Consider the following 18620-nt stretch of genomic DNA (forward strand, 5'->3'; position numbering starts at 1 on the left):
CACAGATACCCAACAGGGTCTCAAAGACAGTACAAAATTGATGTGCTGCTTCCTACTCTTTCTTAATACTGTCTAGAAGACCAAAGGTGGTTCCTGATGGTGAGAGAGAGGTGGCCTTAGGACTAGACTGGCACGATGACAGGAGAATGACCATTCTTCTCAGCCTCCTTTGATACACTACAGGGGAGATATTTCTTGCCTGATGAAAAGATCCTGATGAGCCTTCAAAGATATTCTTATCTAACAGTAAGAAGTATCACCTTACAAAATTGAAATGCCACTTTCATCTATGAACACAGAAATAATATCAAAATAGCTATTTATTTGAAGGAGAAATTAAGCAAGCAGATAGAATTTCCTATCTACTTGGCTTAGTGAAAGACTCAGAGGGTTTAGACCATTCCTCTGAGGACAGAATTGGCAGTTTCCATGGAGCATCACATCAAAGGGACTGCAGAACTATGATACCCTGCATTTTGAAAATTGGGATAGCTTCCCCAATCAAGCTCATCATAACAGTGAAAATAATTTTACAGAAGAGAAAGTATTGTTCTTTAGGAACCCACACACCTCTATCTAACTCATTCAGAAGAGCTGCTGAGGCAATTTTCTAAGCCCTGTATTTTACTGATATTGTAGAGAGATGTCGAAGAATGTCCACAAGGAGTAACTGAAAGACAAGAGGAAAATCAAGGAGGTTAAAAAGAAAACACAGAAGATGCTGTCACTATAAAGATTACATAGTTTCTCAAGTAAAATCCCAGACAGGGTTCAGTTTTTGAGAGAACTTGTCATAAATGCTCTAAGCAGAGTAATTCTGTTTGTGTAAGGGGGAATAAAGAAAGAAAAAGCATTTCCAAACACTAACTAATACTTAGAAAAAAGGAAGCTTACTCAAAGCAAACCAGAACCATTATGCTTGTCTGATGAAAATGGGATTTTCAAATTTGCAAAAATTTACATTGTATACATAATGCAGACACATTTTCCATGCATAGCAGTCAAATATTAAAATCTTTACAGAAGCTTTTATTTTGTGTAATGCATGTATACAATGTTTTGCATTGCCCTAGATAAAAATTCATCTCATGGTGTCATGCTGTGTCAATCCCGAGGAAAGGCAAGTAAATCCTCATTTTACCAGGACAATAGCTTTGGGTAAGAGGATAAACTAGCTCTCATTAATCTCCACTCTTCTCCAGCTGAATCCAGAGGACCACCCACATGGACAGCAGTTTAAAAAAGGACTGAGTGTACCCTTTTCTTTCTCGGTATCTCAGCAACTTCTGGTCCCACCAACAGAACAGGCCAAGTAATAAATACCATTTTTATCATATTTTACAGTTTACAAAGAGCCCATCTCATTAAGTTTTCACGAAGCTGCACCTGTATTTTGTTGAAGGTCAAATAGGGTAAGAAACTTGTCCAGGAATATGAGGAAGTGGCAGAGGTGGAGCTTCAACCTGGGTGTCTTTGGGTCAACGAATACCCTCCCACTAAACCCCTTATCACAGCTGTATCTTAGCCACAGAAGAGAAGTGAGAGGCTGAGAGGATCCTTCTTCTTCTGGTAGCCCCTGCCTCCATGAGTCATGCTATAGTCCTTTTGTTCATTTGCAGGGAGAATCCTACTTTTATAAGACTTTTTTGATTTCATTTGACATGTAATCCATTTATGTCACTTCAAAATATACCATATATCTGATCTATCCTCAATTCCTCCACTTTCTAGCTGAGGGGTTTTGACAAGTAGTTCAACCTCCCTGAACTTCAGTTTTCTTATCTATTAAATAGGATGAGAAGTAAGTAGAGCATAGTTGCTGGGAGGATTAAATGAGCTGGGATATGTAAATCACTTATCAGTACTAACACATAGTAAACACTCAATAAATTTTAAAATTTAAAAATCAGCAGGGGGCTGGGCTGTGTTGGATGAGTGGAGTATTGCACCTGTGCAGAGCCCTGTGGTGGTGAGCTCAGAAAAGCGCCCGGAGGTGGTAGACAAGCACCAGGGAGCCCACGTGGGTATGGGCATCCAGAACAACTCCTCAAGTAGACTCAGCGAGAACTCAGAGGGCACCAGAGTTGCTCTAGGTGGTAACCGGCCTTTGAAAAAGGAGAAACAACAAAGGAAAGACTACTATCCCATGACAGATAGACAACTGACCAGCAAGAGGGTCGAATTTTGGGAGACTGCACTAGCTCTCTTTTTTTTTTTTTTTTTTTTTTTTCGAGACAGAGTCTCACTCTGTCACCAGGCTGGAGTGCCGTGGCCCGATCTCAGCTCACCACCACCTCTGCCTCCTGGGTTCAAGCAATTCTCCTGCTTCAGCCTCCCAAGTAGCTGGGACTACAGGCGCACGCCACCATGCCCAGCTAATTTTTGTATTTTTAGTAGAGATGGGGTTTCACTGTGTTGACCAGGGTGGTCTTGAACTTCTGACCTCGTGATCCACTCGCCTTGGACTCCCAAAGTGCTGGGATTACAAGCGTGAGCCACCGCGCCCGGCCAACTGCACTAGCTTTTGAAGGCTGTAAGGAGATTTGGGATTTCTTGAAGGCTGCTGCACGTGTTTTTGATAGAAGTTATTGTGAATTCGCACAAGCAGTCATTGATGGTGCAAATGTAACATTATACATGGTGCACTTACAGAGTGCTATGATGAACTGGGGAATAGATATCAGCTTCCAATCTATTGCTTGGCAGCAGCAATCAACATGACAGAGGAAAAGAACATAGAGACTCTGAACGTTCCTCAGCCACCACCCAATTCTAGATATTAATGTCAGCTCTGTTTGTATCTTCCCACAGGCAAAGCCCTCAAACTTTTGGTGTGCAGCACAGACACAGTATGCCACATACAGAGGCAGTGACTCGCAGTAAAAGGAGTGGAACTATATAGTCAGTGGTGGTTCTTTTCTGGTAGACCTCTCACTAACAAAATGAAATTGGAAGAGCCAGAGATCCCAAAGGACTGTGCTGTACAGGTGAGAGTGAGGCAACCTTTTCAAAACCCAACACCAGTTGAGAACTGAATTGGTCCCATTGGCTGGTCCCCAGGCCCCTCCTGCTCCTTTTCATTGTTGCTGTCATGTCCTACTCTATGGTGTGAAATTTATTTGCACTGCTCTGAATTCCCTATGAATGGATTTAGTTCTGAGGAATTACAAGTGAAAAATTTCATCTGTGAATGAGACCAACACAAAGAATTAATAAAATACAAAGAGCTAAAAAAAATAGCTGGAAGCTGGTAATGAATGAGCTTGGGTGGAGGTGAACATTTACTTCTCCAATTAAACTGTGAGCTGCCAGGAGGGCAGGCCATTATTTACTTAATCTATCTGTATTTATTGTATTTCATTTATCTAATTTAATGTATTATGTATTTTACCCTTCTAAACACCATTAGGAAAATATGGCTTTCTCACTGTAACTGTCGAGAAGGAGCATGCTTTTGTTTAGAATGTGAGCAACTAGGGAGCAGAGGCTATTTTCCTAAGGGACAACTAGATAGAGTATGGAGGGATGGAGGGATAAAAGGAGAGAAAGGGTACAGATGCACCTCCACTTATGATGGGGTTACATCCCAATAACCATGGTAAGTTGAAAATATAGTTAAGTCGAAAATGCATTTAATATACACCTAACCAGTGGAACACCATGGCTTAGCCTGGCCTACCTTAAATGTGCTCGGGTCACTTACATTAACCTCCACTTGGGCAAAATGGTCTACCATAAAGCCTATTTTATAATAGAATGTTGAGTATCTCATATCATGTATTGAATACTGTTCCAAAAGTGAAAAACAGAATGGTTATACGGGTACTCTTAGTATGTTTCCTACTGAATGAGTGTCGGTAAACACTCTAGTATTTAGAGTTGACAATAGTGTAAAGTTGAAAAATCATTACGTCAAAGCATTGTACATTGGAGACTATCTGTATTATAAACACTCACTCTATAATATTTAATGTTAGTAAGATGAACTACAGAGACATATTTGAGTCATTTAAATGACTATATTTGATTATTTCTGTTAGAATAATCATTTTTTGAACTGCAAAATAATTTTATGGCATAAACTTTGGTGGTATCAGAGTTACATAACATAAAATTAGAAGACATTTTGTCAACAGTCTCATTTTATGGATGCTATGAATCAGGTCCAAGGAATGTATTTAAATATGTATTTAAAATATCATAGTCAATACTGTTTTATTTTCTCCTAGATTAATATATACAAAACTTCTTCTCAAGCAAAAATAATAATAATGTAGTTCAGTTAAGTATATATATTTTTTCCAAAAAGATTAAATCAAACAGCAGAGGAGCTACACTATTGACATTTAACTGGTTAGTCTTTTTGGGGTATATTATGACCATCTCCCTGTTTTCCTCTTACCTTTGTGGTGACATCAACAAGAGATAAGGTAATTTTTTTTTTTTTTTTTTTTTTTTTTTTTTTTTTTGTGGAGTCTCATTCTGTCGCCCAGGCTGGAGTGCAGTGGCGCGATCTTGGCTCACTGCAAGCTCCGCCTCCCGGGTTCCTCCCATTCTCCTGCCTCAGCCTCCCAAGCAGCCCGGACTACAGGTGCCCGCCAAGCAGCCCGGACTACAGGTGCCCGCCACCACGCCCGGCTGATTTTTTGTATTTTTAGTAGAGACGGGGTTTCACCGTGTTAGCCAGGATGGTCTCGATCTCCTGTCTCGTGATCCACCCTCCTGGGCCTCCCAAGGTGCTAGGATTACAGGCGTGAGCCACCGCGCCCGGACGAGATAAGGTAATATTTAAAAATTGTAACTGACTGTAATCAGTAACCACATGGGGGAACCACTAAATAAATGGTCTGTCCACCCAAATAATTTATCAATTAATAATCATAAGCTTGACAGCTTATCTGATGTCCAAACTACTGACTCAACAAGTACGTATTGAGTATCTACTAGTGCAGACAACTGTGCTGAACGATGGGATAGGTTGGTGAGGAAAACAGACATTGTCCCTACTGGCATGGAATTTAAAATATGTTAGGAAATAATAGACAATAAATGAGTAAACAAAATAGAATTACAAATTATGATAAGTGCTATGATCGGGGCATTGTATTTAGAGTTGACAATATTAAATACTTAGACATTATTCATTATTTATCTGAAATTCAAATTTAACTGGGTGTCCTACATTTTTATTTGCTAAATCTGGCAATCCTACCTCTGTGTGTGTGTGTGTGTGTGTGTGTGTGTGTGTGTGTGTGTGTGGTGGGGGGCAAAGGAGAGAGATCTACTAGCTATAATACTCTGGCAAAATTCATGCCCAGACACTCCATTTAAATTGTCATTTGACAGATGAGAAAGAGCTGTCCAGGAAAGGAAGGGGGTGGAATGGTGGAATGTTTTAGGTGGTACTGAGGGCAGAGAATTCCAGACAAAAAGAATAGCATGTTTAAAGCCCCTGAGATGTTCATTCACTCAACAAGTGTTTATTAAGAGTCTATTATGAGCCAGGCATTAGGTACTAGGGATTCAGCGGTGAGCAGAACAGAAGCACTCCTTGTCTTCTTAGAGCTGTAAATCTGAAGGATCAGTTGAGGATGTCAGGACACAGCAGCAGAGAAATCATTTTTGGCAAGGAGACGAAAGATAATCCAATTATATTATATTTACTTCCTTAGTGGCTAATATGAGGCTCAACGAAAAAACAAAAATGTGTATTTTTTGTTAATTCAACAACCATTTATCCTCAACTTGGCCTGGGGGAAAAAGAGAAAAAAAACCTGAGAGATAACCTTTTGTTATCCTTTATAATAATTATCTTTGGGTTATTCATCAAGGAGATGCTTCAAACTCAATGAGAAGTGAAGTGAATTGAAATATAGAGATTTCACATTTATTTAAATAACTCCTTAAACCAAGTCATTTAAGCAGGGAAAAAAGGCAAAACCCAGAGAAACAACAGCAGAGAACAACCACTTGTCTGGTTGATGGTGTCTCAAGAATGGCAGAGCTGCCCTAGCAATGTAACCACCTTCTAAGAAGGTGCAAGATAACCACAAGTACCTTCCATTTTAGTGAACTGTCTTTTTGTTTTGAACATGCCCATTTATTTGGGGTGAAGAAATGATTCTTGTGGATAAGAGCACAAAGCCTTTTCTTTTATCACAGAAGCTAAGGTAGATTCTTTCTGCCTTGACTATTACCGGTGAGATTTTTCAGATAAGATCAATTTTGTTAATGATAATGCAGTTCATGGGGAAAAATAATCAGAGTTTAACTCTCAGGCCCTGGATTGAGTTTACTAAGTGAAAATTTGAGGGAGAAAATGGAATTCTGATTTATAGCTCCTTTTAGAATTTGATCATTTGAAAAAAATTTAAAAATAAATTCATATTCCAATTTTTTTTCTGAATATTATAGACTTTGCTTACAGTATATTTCTTTGGAAATGCTGTTACCTAAGATTATTTATCAGTTAATAGTTTAAAACAAAATCTGGTAGGATGATTAAAATATAATTAATAATTCAGAGACTAGTTATGTCAAACTAATTTTAAATACACAAGAAGTTTATTTTCCCAGCTTGTTGCTATATTTTGGGAATCTTGATATTTTATTTAGTATACTTGCTATAACTCTCAGATTCCTATCAATTGCAAATTTAACAAGCCTGCAATCTGTCCCATGATTTCAGTCACTGGTAAAAATATTAAACAGAATAAATCATTAAATAGAGCTCTTTGCAAAGCTACTAGAAACACTGGATTTTATTGCTAAATAAATCAATACCCAATTACTTAATTTTGCCTACATCTAACTCTAACTCCTTCAAATTAATCCACAAGTTACTGATGAGAGGCCAAGTGCCTTGCATAAATCCGAACAAAACTTAGTAGGGATTAAAAATAATCCCTGGATTTGGGTCAAAAATTCTAATGCACTTTTAAAAATATAGAAGTAAACTTGTTCACAGGAGAGCAACTACAATGATGAAGGGAATCAGAACGTTATCTTATATAGAACTGAAGTAGGAACTTGCATAGGAGACAACATTTAATTCTTTTTGATAGTTATACTTTTTCTATTATTTAAACAACTTTCATATCAAGGAGAGGGTACTCTTGTTCAATATTATAGGTGGCAAATTCAAATTTCCACAGGGGTTGGGCATGCAATGTGAGTGAGGAAAGTCTCACTCTTTCACATTTCCTTCTTTCATAGAGACATAAGCACAAAATATATTGCCTTTCCTCTTATCTCTTTCATAAAAAGCCACTGTTCAAACTCAATACTCCATAGCAAATGGTCCCTAGGCTCAGTTTGGAGGTGTTGTGCCTGGGTTAAGGGGAGGGATAGCCACTTCTTAATGCCAGCTTAATTGTTGTCAGAGGAGATGTATCTACAGTCTCCCAGTATTCCTACATCTTCCAGTTTTTTCAAAAGAAACTGGAAATCTGGATTTTTATGTTAGTTCTCTTGATTTTTTAAAATTTGGACAATAAATTTATATTTTTCTTAAAAAAACACTTCACTAGTCAATACTGGGCAGGTGCAACAACACATAGGCTGCTCCTGACTCTATGATTCCCAGAGGCTGGACCAGAACGAATGACTTGAAGATATAGCGAAGTAGGCAAGAGATGAGTGGAAGGAAGCACCTGTTGCCCCTCAACTGCCTGCCTTCTCCTGAGATCATCAGATCTAAGCAGAGCAACCTCATGTGATCATATTGGATATCATTTATATCTGTGACTGGATTATAGAACTTTAACTCCTTGTCTCACTTTGAGAGTCAATGGTTCCAAATAAAGCATTCTCTGGGGATTCAGGGGAGAAAATCAGTGGCTGGCAAGTTCTTGAGAGCGTTTGCCCGAAAGGTAGAATATGATCTCAGCTTTGCAAAATGATTGCCATTTGGAGGCAGATGACTTAAAGGGAATTTCTGATTGACAAAACAGCAGACACAAAAGACTAAAGGTGGAAAGGAGAGTGGCCTGGCATGGGGGTCACAATGAAAAGATTCTAATGGAATGGAGGGTTTATGGCAATTAAGCCTGGGGGTCACAACTGGCCATATCCAATTATGTTTGGCCATCACATGTTTTAAAATAAAAATTGAACCTGAGGCACTTTTGGAGGGAATGTACCCTCCACTTACCTACTGACCCCATCACTTCTTTTCTTGTATCCTGGACCACGACACAGTAACATTACCCAACTGATCCCCAAAATTCTTAGATATTCCACCCCAACAATAAATTTTGATTTTATGGAAATTTATTTTCTTGAGACAAGTTTATGGTACATATATTGAATACCTCTTGAACATTATTACATGGTTGGTAATTTGGAACTTAAAGAAAAAATAATATAAATGATAAATTTGAGGTTTGGGTTGCAGCTAGAGGAAAGTTTCATTATATTTTTGGAAGTCCACACATTAAGTGATAAATCTCATATTTGTTTGATTTTATAAGCTGTTCCTATGGTTTGGGAGATGGATGTAACTGTTCTACAAACATGGACACAATTCCGAGCAAGGGTATTAGGGCTCTGTCAGGTCTGGTTAGGCCTATCCTGTTCCAAGTCACCAAACTAATCAGTTAAACAACTGGTTGGTTGGCGAAAGATTTCACTTTTCAGTCAATTGTCCTGGCATCAGAGACACATGCATTCCTAGAGTTTTACTCTCATCACTTAAAGTCAAGTTTTGCTGTCACACAAATACCTTATGCCTTTTACAAACATCCTTTCATTGAATTCTTACTATGTTCCTATCCATTCATCCATTAATAGATAGAGACCTACTAACAATAAAGAGTCAACTATTATGCTAGTTATAGGTGGTCAGGATACAGCGTAAATACAACTTACAACATCTATTAGGTGAGCAGGGAGATTATTTCATTCCAATTAAAAAATGCATTTATTTCTTAAATCATTTTTTATTACAGAAGTAAAAGAGTAATGTATTTTCTGCCTTAAAGATTAAGGCAATGCAAACGTATATAGAGTAAAATCCTTTTACTTACATTTATATGCATTTCTATACAGATATAATTTTTATATAAATACTATTATACACTATACATTTTTCAGAAACTTCATTTTTTAACTTAAAATGTCTTAGAGGGTTTTTCAGGCCATAGTTGTTTTTTTTTTTTTTTTTTTTTTTGAGACGGAGTCTCGCTCTGTCGCCTAGGCTGGACTGCAGTGGCCAGATCTCAGTTCACTGCAAGCTCCGCCTCCCGGGTTTACGCCATTCTCCTGCCTCAGCCTCCCAAGTAGCTGGGACTACAGGTGCCCGCCACCTCGCCCAGCTAGTTTTTTGTATCTTTTAGTAGAGACGGGGTTTCACCATGTTAGCCAGGATGGTCTTGATCTCCTGACCTTGTGATCCGCCCGTCTCGGCCTCCCAAAGTGCTGGGATTACAGGCTTGAGCCACCGCGCCCGGCCTAGGCCATAGATTTTTTTTAAGGCTCCAAAGTATGCCGTTGTTTGTATGTAGCACAATATATTTAATCTTTCTTAGAGACATTTTGACTATTTACATTTTTTTGTTATTACAGTGATACAATGTATAAATATCTTTGTTGATGTAAGCAAATATTTTGTAAGGTAGATTGCTAGAAGTACCTTCACTGAGCACATTTAAAATTTTGGCTGATACTGGCAAAAATATTCTTGAAAACATTGAACATATCTATAGCTATACCCACACAAGATCTATAAAATACTGTCTATTTCTTTATTGTTTCTAGGATTCGAAGTTTATTTAGGAAGACTGTTAATATTCTAAAATTCTAAAACATGCTTCCAATGTTTTTGTAGTTTTTCTTAACATTTAGCTCTATAATCCTAGTTTCATTTTAGGAATAATGTGAATTAGGCATTTAACTTTTCTCCCAAAGGAACAGCCCATTGCCCCATACTATTTATTAAAGCACCTAATCTGTTGCCTTTATATTGGAAGAACAATTTGGCTTGAGTTTCACATTCTTTCCCTCAGAAGTGAAAATGTGCTGCCTTTCCATCTTCTGATATTGAATGTCACTGTGGTCAAGTCGAAGGCCAATCTGATTATTTCTGCTCTTGTAAGTGACTTGAATTTTCTGCCTATATGCTTCCATAACCCTTTCTTTAAGCTTGAAATTCAGTAACTTTTTCAGATTATCTTATGCTGTTGATGATTCCAAATGAAACTTTCCTGGAATCTAGTGGGTCCTTTATGTCTATCTATTTATGACATTGTTTCGGGAGAATATTGTTTTACGTCATGTTCTTATGATATTTTTCCACGTGTTTTCTTCTTCAAAACCATCCAACTATCTGTCATTCATTTATATCAGATTCTCTGGAGTCATTATATCTTTGTTCTTTTCTACTTTGTTTTGTGTTATTTCCCCAAATGCATCTTCTATGTATTTAACAATATTTTCACAATATTTTCAGAGAAGTTCATTGTATTTTTGCGGCTTCTAGAGTGTCTTTTGTCTCTTTAGTGATTTTATTTATCTCTCCAACTTTTTCCCTGAGTATTGCCAGCACACTTTTCATCTCCCTTAATTATTTTACTTCTCTTCTACAAAATTTTGAATCTTTACTCCGAACATTTTTGCTTGATACTTAAGAGCATTTGCTTGATGTTTATGACTTTACATACACACACACACACACACACACACACGCATGCACACACACACATATAGAAAGACACAGACAGAGAGATCCATATTTTCTGTAAGTCCTTCAGAATAATGGAGAACTCTTTGTCTACAATTTCTCTGAAATACTTTGGTATATTTATTTGGGGATAATGGGCTCTTCTTTGGCTTAAATTCCCTCCGTTATTTATAAAAAATTACTTTGCAGTTTTCATGAATATGTACTACTCCCTCCTTTTTGTTTATAACTCATCTTTTTAAAAGCCTGACTATTATTTAAATAATAGTACAGGGAAAGGGGTGAAATAGGGTAGAGTAAGCTGAGGCTGACTGCTCTTTTAATTTGGGTTTTGTCCTGGTTATCCATTGTTGCAGAGCAAACCACCCCACAACTGAGTGGCTTAAAATAACTATCAGTTATTTTGTTCACATTTCTGCAAATTGGGCAGGATGCAGTGGGTCCAGCTCATTTCTGCTCCACATGGTATCAGCTGGGGCAGCTTGAATGGGGTTGTAGGATCCACTTCAAAGATGGATCGCCCACATGTCTGGCAAGTCTTGCTGGCTGTCGCTCCCTCTCCAGGTGGAACTCTCCACAGACTGATTTGGCTTCCTCACAGCAAGGTGGCTGGGTTCCAAGAGTAAGTTCTCTAAGCGAGAGGAAGTGGAAGCTGCTAGTTACTAAAGGCCTGGACCTGGAAACTGGGACAGCATCCCTTCTTCTATATTCTATACATTGAAGGTGGGGCACAGATCCATTTCTGGATAGGAGTGTCAATGAATTTGGGGGCTATGTTTTAAAACTGTCACAGGCTGTCTCAAGCATCTGTCACCAAATCTGTTATTTCCTTGCTATTAGGAATACATCCTTTTGTAGTTTATGGCATTCAAATTGAGGCGGCATAGAGAAAAGCCCCTGAAGTTGCGGATGAATTATGTTTTAATTTGAAAATTTCTGCTTTTCTTCCATACAAATAACCTCCAGCAGAGTCCTTGGCTAGGAAACAAGAATGTGTCAGCATGATTTCTATTTGGCTGCTGTTTTGAGGGGTCAGACTATTTCCTCCATTTGCCCCTGACCCATCCACCTGATCTTAACTGCGCTCAAAAAACAGACTATTAGATACTCCTTTCGGTAGTGTGATGTGCTGTCAGATCTGAGAGAAACAGACTTGGCTCCGCATCTTCCCATCTTTCGTTTAAGATTTCACATTATTCAGCAGCAATATTTCATACTTAAATATTTCATAGTTTATAGTTTGGAGTTGTGAATACTTTCCTGTTTCAAGGGCTATGTTTTTTTCTATTTTTCAGTGTTTTTCTTAGTTTTAGTTTGTTTTCAGGGAGTCTAGTAGAATAAAACTATTTTATCCTGTCTTAAGCAGAAGTTCCACATGATCTGTAGAATCAGCTTAAAAATATTTGTTGTGATTTTAGAAGTGAGTTTACACTGGAGATACAGTTTACTTGTGGGAGAATTGAATTTTGAATCTCCTCATCCTGTCTCATAGTAGGTCTTATTGTTTGTGGTATCTTTTTGGTGCTTTACTACATTTAAAATTTTTCTTCTCAGATATCTGGTACATTTATTATTTAATGTTATTCTAATTGTGTTAGATTTTTAAGATGTTATTGTGAATAAAACTATTTTCCATTACATGTTATCATTAATTGTTGCTGAAGTCCTGGAAAGCTATTGATTTTTGTCTGTCAGTCATCTGTCTAGCCAGATTTCTGATTTCTCTAATATTTTGCCATTTAAGTCTCTTGTATTTTCTAAGTAGACATTCATATCAGCTCATCTATTAAGTATTTTATTTTGATTTTCCCAGTTTTAAATTTTTAAATATTTTTATAGGTTTAGGGGGTACAAGTGCAGATTTATTACATGTGTATATTGCATAGTTGTGAAGCCTGGGCTTTTAGTTTATCCGTCACTCAAATGAACATTGTACCTAATAGGTAATTTTTCAGCCTCATCACCTTCCACCTTTCCACCTTTTAGAGTCTCTATTATTTATTATTCCACTCTTTATGTCCAGGTATACCCATTATTTAGCTCCCATTTATAAGTGAGAATAGACAGAAGTACAAAGCACTGGGGAATGAGATAATCTCCTGAGACCTCTACTTCCCCATCTCTGCAGGAGACGGTGAGCCTGACAACATGCAGAGTACACCACTACTATAACCTACAAACAAGCAGTATTTGAGCAAGCCACTACACTAAGGCTATCTATAACCAAGGAATTCATACAGAGCCTTAGCCCCCATCCCCAGGATCACAAATTAGCAAAGCCAAATGACCCTACCCAACATACGCAACAATCACACCTTCAAGGGGAAAAATAAAATCCCATTAAAATGAATGTAAATTCAAAAATAAGAAGTGACAGTTTCTCCAGACAAGAAGGAACCAGCGTAAGAATTCTGGCACCATGAAAAAACAGTGTTGTAACACCCCTCAAGGATCACACTAGCTCTCTAGTGATGGATCCCAACCAAAATGAAGATTCTAAAATGACAGATAAAGAATTCAAAACATGGATCATAAGGGAGTTCAATGAGATCCAAGGGAAAGTTGAAAACCAATACAAAGAAATCTGAAAAACAATTCAAGATATGAATGAAAAATTTACTATAGAGATAGATATTTAAAGAAAGCCCAAAACTCTGGAAATGAAAAATTTACAGAAGGAATTACAAAGTACAGCTGAAAGCTTTAACAATAGACTAGACAAAGCAGAAAAATTTCAGAGCTTGAATACATATCTTTTAAATTAACCCAGTCAAACAAAAATAAAGAAAAAAGAATTTAAAAACTGAACAAAGCCTTTGATAAATATGGATTTTCCTATTTTAAATATCTATGATTTATATTTCAAATTTCAGCTTATCCCTGTTTTGTAGATATAATAGCCATTTATATTGACCTTAGTAACTATATATGTTTTGGGCTTTAGTTTTCTATAGTGTTGTTTCCCCTTAAAGTTGATCTTATCTGCTTTCAAAATCTATAGCTTTAGCGCCACACACATCTAAAATCTCAACAGATTTTTATTTTTTAAAGGTGAGGATAGATATGTATACTAAAGCTGCCATCTTGATGAAATGAGAAAGCCAACTTAAAGAGGTTGGCTGACTTGCTCGTTGATATAAAATGAGTAAATAATAAAGTCAGAATCCAGACTGCCAACCCAACCTTTACTTCTCCATGGAGAAGTAAAACACACACTATCCACATCTGAGGTGTGTTCTAAGATTAAAGTTTTTCCATGAAAACTTTTATTAGAATTACTAATGAAAAGAAAGTCAGCTGCATACATGGGTATATTCTTCTACTTTTCATAACTTTTTCTTATAAATATGCTAATGAAAAGGCAAAAAGTGAACAACTATAAGAACAATAAACAAAGTCTGAAAATTTAAATAGTCAACTGTTACGTAAGTAAGAATTAACTCTGCCAAGAAGATTTTCTGCGCTCCATAAAAAGCAAAGTAGGTGCGTAAGAATGGGAATGGGGGGTAAAAATGAAAAAGGATAAACCTCAAAACATATTAGGGTAAGAATTTAATTTAATGGCCCGAACTATCACATGCTCACCTTAACATCATTAGATCAAATTTTACCATTCAACTGCCATTCTGAAAATAAGCCATTTGGCACAGACTTTAGAATTTGACTTTCATATATCCAATTTGAATTAATTGCCTTTAGAAAAAACAGATGAAACTACATTATGATTCTGATACTGCAGGATAATGCCAGGAAGAGGGGAGTCTAAGTTCTATGTGAGTCATTTCATCTAATAATTAGTGGACATTCACTCTAACTTTTGAAATGAGAAACTCTTGCTATTAATCCATGAAGAACATCTAAATGGTGAAAGAATTTCTTCCTTTTTCCTTCAATACTGCCTGCCATTCTGGCAATGGGAAAAATGATATATTTGAGGACCCCTGGGGCAGGAAAATTGATAAGAGCTCCTGACTTCTTTCCCATAAACAACCAATATTTTAAAGCTATTAACAAGGAACTGGGCATTCAAAGACAGTTCATTTATCTTCCAATAGCTGGCAAGAGTGTCAGGCCCTGCAGTCAGGCACAGAAAAATGGGCCCAGAGTTTACCCTTTATTGCTGAACAGCTGCTCTTTCCCAAGGTTTTAATCAGAGTCCCTAAGTATCCCATTCCCCAGTAAGGCAGAGCCCACATAAAACTGGCAATAAGCCTACCATGGAAATTCATTACAAAGCTCAAGTAATATGAACAGATTATATCCTCCAGGCCAAGAGAGAGCTTTTAATTTAGACCAAAATTATTATTGCATATTGATTTGGCCCCTTGTTCTCTGGAAAGTTTTTCTTAGAAAAAACTCAGACTTGGTCACCTGAAATAAAAGACATTTTCTTGGTTGTTCAGAATGAGAAGTCAGGTTTAAGTGTATTAGAAAGAAAATATGTCTTCAGATGAAATATTCTTAATTCAGAGCTCCTGAAACTATTTATAGAGTTTTGTCTTTTTGTTTAGCTGCACCCACCCTCCAACCCCTGAAGTGAGAGCCACAGCTTCCTTTAACTCTTTTGACTTCTGACCCAAAAGCTTCATATGCAGTAGTTTAGATTATGTTATTAGAAATGAGTGTGGCAACCTTTGGAAATCTTTCCTTGCATGAGGCAGAAGTCAAGATTGGTTCTTCTCATAGACAGCCTGATGCCTAGCTATCAACTACTATCTGTTAGTAGGCACCAGCATGGGCATTCATGCCACCAGTTACAACAGAGGGAATGAGAGGGAATCACTATGAACCCCGACCAGATATTAAAGGACATTAGATAGAGACAAATGACACTGATGCATCATGACAAAAGTACACTGTATTAATTAGAAAAAGGATTGGGTAGTCATAAAAGAATCACAGAATCAAACACTGCTAGTCTTCTTCCCAGCTTTGTGTAGTATTGAGAGGGCCAGATTTTATCATCTTACTAAAAGTGAGTAGTTTTTAATTATCCTGAATGTTGGTATGGATTTAGGAGGTCATTACCAAGCACTTCAAAATTTCAAAGACCCATTGGATAAACAACAGCTTTTGTGTGAAGGATGAGGATAAACATCTGACACATCAGTCTACCCTTCATCTGTCCCTTTGTGGGTTTACCATACAACCCTCTGATATTATTTGCTTTCATATGCAGGCCTGCCTACGGGAAAGGCTGCTTTTATCATGTGGTGTTTGGAGTACTTGAAATCCAGATGACAGTAATTTTCTGTGGTGAATTAATAAAGTGGATGCTGATTATAATTCATCTTCTTAGGTACCTTGACAATAGAAAGAAAATGAACTGATCATACCAGCATGGATATTCTAGTCCCTGGGTCTGTCTTCCTTCCTTCCTTCCTTCCTTCCTTCCTTCCTTCCTTCCTTCCTTCCTTCCTTCCTTCCTTCCTTCCTTCCTTCCTCCCTCCCTCCCTCCCTCCCTCCCTCCCCCCCTCTCTCTCTCTCTCTCTCTCTCTCTCTCTCTCTCTCTCTTTCTTTCTTTCTTTCTTTCTTTCTTTCTTTCTTTCTTTCTTTCTTTCTTTCTTTCTTTCTTTCTTTCTTTCTTTCTTTCTTTCTTTCTTTCTTTCTTTCTTTCTGTTTTTTGAGATGGAGTCTTGCTCTGTCTCCCAGGTTGGAGTGCAGTGGCACAATCTTGGCTCACTGCAAGCTTTGCCTCCCGGATTCACGCTATTCTCCTGCCTCAGCCTCCTGAGTAGCTGGGACTACAGGTACCTGCCACCATGCCTGGCTACTCTTTTGTATTTTTAGAAGAGACGGGATTTCACCTTGTTAGCCAGGATGGTCTCAATCTCCTGACCTCATGATCCACCTGCCTCGGCCTCCCAAAGTGCCGAGATTACAGGCATGAGCCACTGTGCCTGGCCCTGTAATTTCTTAGTTTATTATGTTAGCACCTTTGTTCCACTTCTGCCTCATGTGTATTGTATTTAGTGCAAGTCATTCTCTTAGTACATGGCTGGCTATATTGGGCCCAGACTAGAAACCATCACTGGGCACTCCAAACTAGAGAGATAACATTTCAAACAAGGGAATAAAATGAATGAGGAGCTACTATGACGGAGTGATGATATATAGCAGAAGACAGAATTACCTTCTCCAACTTTCTCTCAAAACTGATTTTAGGCCGGGCATGGTGGCTCATGCCTGTAATCCCAGCACTTTGGGAGGCCAAGGCGGGGCAATTGCTTGAGCCCAGGAATTCCAGACCAGCCTAGGCAACATGGTGAAACCTTGTCTTTACAAAAAATACAAAAATTAGCCTGGTGTGGTAGCATGCGCCTGTGGTCCCAGCTACTCAGGAGGCTGAGGTGGGAGGATCCCTTGAACCTGGGAGGTGGAGGTTGCAGTGAGCCAAGATTGTGCCACCGCATTACAGCCTAGGCAACAAAGCGAGACCTTGTCTCAAAAACAAAACAAAACAAAACAAAATAAAACTGATTTGTTGCCAGAAAAATCATCTCAAAGTCATCTGTGCACATAAAGAAAGATTTTTAGAGCATCTCCATTACACAGCATAACAACAGCTGAGGTGGCAGAAAATGTCCCTTGTGTACCACCCACAGAGGTAACTTCTCCCCAGAAACCGGAGAGAACTGAACAGGTGGATTCCTAGTGTGGGTTGTAAATCTGACAATAAGAGAACATGAGGATGTCAGAACAGAGTAAGAGAAACTAGGAAGACAAAGTGAAAGATGAAGGAGAGCCTCCAGAGAGAACATGACATGTCCACAATTGGAAACACCAAATCCACAAAGAAGAGAGCCTAAAATTCTGGAGAGAAAAATGGAGGGGCCCTGAGGAAGATACTTTACCAGTTTCCTAATAAATAGGTATTCTTTGCACAGTCTGAAATTGTTAAGGACTACCTACAGTCTCATAGCAGATATAAACTGATTTCAGCATTTCCTTACCAAATTAAAAAGGATTATCTGTTGTCACAGTTTTTTGCATCATTTTGAGAAGCATTCTGGTGAAGGTAGCTATTGGAGTGAAAATTGGATTGCTCTAATAAACAGGTCTTTTGCTGTGTCTCCACTTTCCCCCCACTTTCTTTATACACATTATTTCTCCCTCCATGACCATTCAGTGTCCCCCATCTTTAAATGTTGTAGTGGATTATGAGTAATTGTTTCTAACTTATTTTGGCCGCCACTCCCATTAACTGTCATCACTATTATTGTCATAGTCATTCCTTATTAGATTCATGAATGTTTCTGCCAATTTCTCTGCTCAACTCTCCTTGCTTCTCCCTTATTCCGAGTTTAGTTTCCTATTTCTACTCAATCATATTCTTCAGAAATCCTATCATTGATGAGTGGTGAAGTACCTGAAAATGTATTAATCTTATTCTTAAATGATATTTTAGTTGAATTTAGAACCTGGACTGTCAATAAATTTCCTGCAATACTTTGAACCTATTATTTCTCTATCCTCTAGCAGCTAAGCAGCTATTGTTGCCAATGAGAAAACTATTGCCATCCAAATTGTAAGTAAGTGTAAGCAATCCTTATTGGAAATAAACCATCTCTCCTCTCTGGTTGCTTTTAAAATTTCTTCTTTCTCTTTGGTGATCTCACATTTCACAACAATAATCAATCAAATGTTTTCTTTGTCTTGCTTCCTCAAATATCTTATAAAGCTTTTCCCCTCCTCCAGGTGAAGGCTCAATCACTTGAGGTCTGGGGCTGCTTGATTCATGACTCACTGTTCCTCAAATAGACCCTTTAAAATTAAAAACACAACAAAATAAACCTAAAAACTGTAATGTATTTGAATGTGAATTAGTGTTAATTTATCCTGTTCTAGACATAATGTGATGTTTCCATTTATCTCTTTAATTTGGGAAAATTATCAACCATTATCATTTGAAAATATTGCCACAATTCAATTCTCTTTAGTT

The 18620-nt window shown here is 37.8% G+C and overlaps 1 protein-coding gene and 1 pseudogene across 1 annotated transcript in view; one reads left to right on the top strand and one right to left on the bottom strand.

The window, feature by feature from the left end:
• The window catches only part of LOC126947670 (ubiquitin domain-containing protein 2-like), a 36711-nt pseudogene extending 33156 nt beyond the window's left edge, over positions 1–3555 (top strand).
• SLC9A9 (solute carrier family 9 member A9) overlaps positions 1–18620 on the bottom strand; it is a 586828-nt gene that overhangs the window by 355276 nt on the left and 212932 nt on the right. The window lies entirely within an intron of this gene.

Source organism: Macaca thibetana, chromosome 2 (genome assembly GCF_024542745.1).
Source record: "Macaca thibetana thibetana isolate TM-01 chromosome 2, ASM2454274v1, whole genome shotgun sequence".
NCBI classification, from domain to species: domain Eukaryota; kingdom Metazoa; phylum Chordata; class Mammalia; order Primates; family Cercopithecidae; genus Macaca; species Macaca thibetana.